Below are 6355 nucleotides of genomic sequence, written 5' to 3'. Positions count from 1 at the left end.
CTCTACTTCCTTCAGCCGGTGATTGGTCAATTGCTTCACGCAGTCCCGCCTTCGTCTTTACACATCATTGGTTGAGATGCCCCATATCCTCTTTTGATTCGGCTCTCTGCCTGTCACAAGAAATTTCTCTCCCGTCGCAGGTTGGGCATGTTGGGACTTGCCCGCTGTCCGGGAGGCGGTTCATCGCGCCGCTTAGCGACTGGAGGTCAAAGCCGCGGCTCGGCGCAGCGCCCCGCCGAGAGACGCCACCAGCGCCACCAAGTGCTGGGAAGTCAGAGCAATCTTCACCAGGCTGTCTTCGTGAAGAAAAACGATTACAAGGATAAACCACCCAAGCCTTGTTACAGTGCGCTAAATAATATTCTGTTACATTCCTCAAAACCAACAGGACTATTGTGACCCCTAGGATGGTCCACAACTATAATAATTGAGGGGTTTCCTCTCCCAGCTCGGCCCCTTTCTGTCCAGTAGCAAAACAACTCTACACTGTGGATCTTCCCTACCAAGCCCTTGCTGTGGCTGCACTGCCCTTCAGTGTGTCCCTCAGCACGTATTCCTGCAGCCTGGAATGTGCCAGTTGACAGCATTCCTCCATTGACATCTCAATGTATGGGTACACCAACAACTAGGCGTGTTTCTCCAAGGTGATGATCTGCCAGCAACACCTCACGTCCGTCTCCTCGTGTGTCTCTGTCACGCAGCTGCTCATGATGAACCGCGACGTAGGCTCTTGCATCGTTCTCCACACCCTCTTTGTGTCCGCAGTCTGCAGAGAGGTGAGGAACTGTCTCGTCCCTATTGCTGTCATCCCACGGGCAGCACCTGGTGGGAGTGATGGTCCAAGCATGCAGGAAGGATCTGATGGGGAAGGCCCCTCCCTCGGCCAGCCAGGCAAGGTCTTGGTGCCTGTTGGTGAGGCATTCTGCCTGATAGTCTGGACAGTCTGCTCAAGGAACCATCAAGTCTCTCTCCTGCAGTATCTGAAAGACAGTCAATGTTGACCACTACCTGGTAGACTTGTGGTCAAAAGGGTTGGTCTGGATGAACTTGGCCTGCAGTCAAGAAGTCTCAGCACTCAGCCCCATACCCTCAATTTAATTTCCTTTCTTCTGAAGTATGTTCACATCTCCCTTCTACCTCAGATTTCACTCTCCAAAGATTCTGGAGACCAGAACCATGCAAAGTTAAACTAAATGAATTTCAGAATCAGGTTTAATATCACCAGCATATGTCGTGAAATTTGTTAACTTTGCGGCAGCAACATAATGCAGTACTTGATAATATAGAAAAAAACTGAATTTCGGAAAAGTATATATATTTATATACTAAACAATTCAATTAAATAAGTAGTGCAAAAACAGATATAAAAAAGCAGCGAGGTCGTGTTCATGGGTTCAGTGTCCGTTCAGAAACTGGATGGCAGAGGGGAAGAAGTTGCTGCTGAATCGCTGAATCTGTGCCTTCAGGCTTCTGTACCTCCTTCCAGATGGTAATAATGAGAAGAGGGCATGATGGGGGTCCTTAATTATGGGCGCAGCCTTTATGAGGCATCACACCTTGAAGATCTCTTGGATACTATGGAAGCTGGTGCCTATGATGGAGCTGACTAATTTTATAACTCTCCGCAGCTTACTTCAATCCCGTGCAGTTGCACACCCCCCACCCCCATACCAGACGGTGATGTTTTGCCTTTCTGTGAAATCCCCTTGGCAAGGAACCATGGTGGTCTATTTCCATTTATTAAACGTTTTTATTTATTTCTTAATGCATAAAGTGGAGATACCTTCCTTGGAAAACCCCTGGTGGGACCATCTAAGGCTCATCAACAATACAGCCTCAACAACACAAAAGTGACAAATAACCATCATGTAAGCCAACCATGGCAACAAATCCCATGCTGCTTTTTATGACTTAATTAACACAGATCTGAGGAAGAATTTTTTTCATGCGGAGAGTGCTTGGAACCTGGAACGCACTAAGTGCTGGCAGAAACTGCTAAGACTGTCAAAGACCTCACCCAGCCCTGACATCCTGCCTTCTCTCCCTCCCATCAGGCAAAAGATACAAAAGCCCGAAAACCAAGGATAACTTCTATCCCACTGGTATAACACTAGTTAATGGTCTCCAAGTGAAATAAGAGAGTCTTGACCTTATAATCTACAGTTGGCTGTGTATTTGATATTTCAATAATATTTGAGTAGTCTTGCATATGTATTGTTTGATTAAGTATACTTGGACCTTCCGGTCTGCGTACAACACTCCTTTGCTCGACATCTTCTGGATAACCCATCTTTTTCACTTCTTTTACGTATTTTACATGTGTTTCTTGTCCTGAATGTGACTATAGAACCCTTGGAGCCTCTGTTTTGCTGTTTGGAGATCATGTGGCTGCCTCAGCGCTCCGAAGTCTCCGGGAGGCAGAGGCAGCGTGAGCGAACCTCGGGGCGAGAAGGGTGTAGGATGGCATGCAGGCCGATGCTTGATCCCATTTCACTGATTATAGCGTCCATTGTTCACTGATTAAAGTAACGGGGGAGACTGAAGCATCAATGTGAGTGCAGAGGGTGAGCGCCAGCTGCCTGCCTTTTTTCATCGGTTGCTCTGTACCAGAGAGGGGGGAGCCTGCTGGTGTGCCTGTAGAATGTTGCACAGGCCAGTAGAATAATTTTTTTCAGTCTCATAGTTTTTCTATTCTGTGTTTTTACACCCAATATTCTCATTTTTCTTGTGCGGGGATTTGGGGGTCGATGTGCCTGATCCATTTTGTGTTTTTTTTGTGAGGGAAGAGGGATTTGGGAGGTCGATGTGTCTGATCCATTTTGTTTGTTTTTTTTGTGTGGGTGGAGGGATTTGGGGGCTGATGTGCCTGTTCCGTTTATGTTTGTGTTATTTTTGCGGGGAGGTGGGAGCTCGGGGTTGATGATCCCGCTGCCTTTCTTTGCTTTCCTGGTTTCATTGCCTTCCGGAGAACTGATGAATTTCAGAGTTGTACACTTTGATAATAAATGTATCTTTGAACCTCTGTTCTTTAAATAATTAATTGTGGGTTGCATGTATAAATACGTTAATTGCATACGTTATCACACTATCACGTGATACATGCATGTTTCTCTTAAAGTAAACACAAAGTTAGACTCCCATATCTCCTTATGAATTAGTTTAGTGTTTTGAAGTTACAAAATATAACAATTTTGGTTTTACACCTTATTGTCTGCTGGCACTGCACTTTCTCTGTAACTGTAACACTGCATTTTGCTATTGTTTTTCCTTGTACTGTCTCAATGAATCAGGTGTATGGGTGGCTCCTCTGGTGAAGGGGCTTGTCATGTCTATTCTGGGGCAGCTCACTCACCTTTGGTCCCCATCAGGCACTCAGGTCTCATCTGTGGCTCCAAGCAGCTGCCTGCATGGGTCAGCGACCATGTCCTGGTACACCGCTTCGACAGGCGGTCTAAAGCAGGTGAGGACAGCCAGCAGACTCGCACCCGGTGAGTTAGGGACTACGCCTGTCCCAGCATACGAAGTCAGCTGCGGCGGACTGGGCCAATGAGATCTAACAGCGGTACTGCAATGCTTTGTGGAGGCTGAGGAAATAACAAGGCATAACAGGGACGTTGTCCTGTCCAAGACCGGAACAAGCTGCAGAAGATCGTGAACACAGCCCGGCACATCACACAAACCAATCTTCCGTCCTTGGACTCACTTTACGCCGCACGCTGTCAGAGCAGTGCTGCCAGGATAATCAAGGACACGACCCACCCATCCAACACACTTTTTGTCCCTCTTCCCTCAGGGAGAAGGCTCAAGAGCTTGAAGACTCGTACGGCCAGATTTGGGGACAGCTTCTTTCCAACTGTGATAAGACTGCTGAACGGATCCTGACCCGGATCTGGCCCGTACCCTCCAAATATCCAGACCTGCCTCTCAGTTTTTTTGCGTTACCTTACTTGCCATATTTCTATTTTCTATTTATGATTTATAACTTAAATTTTTAATATTTACTATCGATTTGCAATTCAGGGAGTGGGAAGCACAGAATCAAATATCGCTGTGATGATTGTACGTTTTAGTATCAATTGTTTGGTGACAATAAAGTATGAAGTAAAGATGACGTCATGGTCATCCACTGCAATCAAGGAAGACCCCAGTTTGTGACGCTTGTTCGTCCCACTGGGCCCAGACTTCAGAGGCTGAGAGATTGGAACTACCCCAATGCAATAACTTTTCCACTTTAAAAACTCTCCCTCACAATATTCCTGTCATCGTTGGACATGATGGACAACCACACCTCAATGCACCATTGCAACGAAATCTGTATGGATGGCATGCTTCAGTGCATGTAATAATAATAAACTGAATTAGCAAGAGTTCAGAAGTGCTGGCAGAGACTCTTTACGACATTTAAGAACTAAGCAGATAAGCACCTGAATTGCTAAGATGATGGGCTATAATATGAACCATACAGGAGTGAGATAGATCAGCTGGCTAAGTGGTGTTGCTACACAACCTTGCACTCAGTGTCAGTAAGATCAAGGGTTTGATCGTGGACTTCAGAAAGGAGAAGACAAGGGAACCCATACCAGTGCTCATCAAGAGATCAGCTGTGGAATGAGTGAGCAGTTTCAAGTTCATGGGTGTCAACATCTCTTAGGTTCTATCTTGTGTCCATGATATTGATGCAATTACGAAGAAGACACAACAGCAGCTATACTTAATTAGGAGTTTGAGGAGAATTGGTATGTCACTATAGACACTTGCAAACTTCTACTAATGTACCATGGAGAGCATTCTAACTGGTTGCATCACCATCTGGTATGTAGGGGCCATGGCACAGGATTGGAAAAAGCTGCAGAAAGTTGTAAACTCAGCCAGCCCCACCATGAACACTTGCCTCTCTAGCATCCAGGACATCTTGTAAGGGTGATGCCTTAAGAAGGCAACATCCATTAAGGATCCCCATCACTCAGGACATGCCCTCTTCTCATTGCTGCTGTCAAAGAAGTGGTACAGGAACCCAAAGGTACACTCAACATTTCAGGAACAGATATGTTCCAAGTCATTTAACCTGCCTAGTCCCATTGGCGTGCACCCAGACCTTAGCCCTCTATACTGCTATCTGTAAGCAGCCTGTATCTCCCACCCCCGTGTCTGCAGGGTCCTCTCCAGGTGCTCTGATTTGCTCCCACAGCCCAAAGATGCACTGGTTGGTAGGTTAACTGCTCTTTGTAAATTGTCCCGTGATTAAATCGAGGGTTGCAGGCAGCGCGGCTCGAAGGGTACTACAATGTACAGCAGCCGCAAAACAACAAATCACCTCTCTTCCTCCTTCATTCAAAAGTGAAAAGCCCTAGCTCACTCAGCCTATCCTCATAAGACATGCTGTCCAACCCAATCAGCATGCTGGTCAATCTCCTCTGCACCCTCTCTAAAGCCTTCACATCCTTCCTATAATGAGGCAACCAGAACTGACCACAAGAAGAGATCCCTTATTCCCAGAACAATTCAATGACAAGGTAATCCAGTTTATAAGCACTTGGAGGAAACTTGTGGAGTCGCAGTGAGAACGTGCAAACTCCAAACAGACAGCAACGGAGAAGAATTGTTTTTATATGTTGTACTTTTTTTCTTTTTTTTAATGCTGCACTGGATCAGAAATAACCATTATTCTGTTCTCCTTTACACATATGTACTGAAGAATGGCAATAAACAATCTTGAACCTTGAATGGGAGGAACAATGCCATTGTTGTGCAGCAGGTGCCAGTATTTGACAAAGAGGCAGTTACGGCGGGAAATTATCTAATCTTGTTCCAGCCTTTCCATTAACGGACACAGACACAAATCAGTACATCTCCTTGTGGTCCCCACATTGCAATTTCTGTAGCTCCTGGCTGCATTGGATCCATTGAAGCAGAGCCCTTAATTTAGGCAAAGCTGGAAACCAGGATGTCCACGTGTTTATTGTCATGTGCAAAGTACAGTGAGGTACAGAACCTGGTTTATTATCACTGTCACATGTAATGAAATTTGTTGTTTTCTGTCAGCATTACACAGCAATATAATAATAGAAATACTATAAATTACAATATGAAATGTATGCAAAAATAGCAGAAAGGTGAGATAGTGTTCATGTGTTCATGGATGGTATTGTATCATTTCTTAATGCATGCATTACTAAATGACAGTAAAAGAGGACTGCGTTTCTTCATAATCATCATTCAGAAATCTGAAAGTGGAGGGGAAAAACTTCCTAAAACATTGAGTGTGTGCCTTCAGGCTCCTATACCTCCTCCCTGATGTCAGTAATGAGAAGAAGGCATGGACTGGGTGGTGAGGGTTCTTAATGATGGATGCTGC

Source organism: Mobula hypostoma, chromosome 13 (genome assembly GCF_963921235.1).
Source record: "Mobula hypostoma chromosome 13, sMobHyp1.1, whole genome shotgun sequence".
NCBI lineage: Eukaryota > Metazoa > Chordata > Chondrichthyes > Myliobatiformes > Myliobatidae > Mobula > Mobula hypostoma.
The sequence above is the reverse complement of the archived record's forward strand: the minus strand, read 5'-3'. Positions refer to the sequence as shown.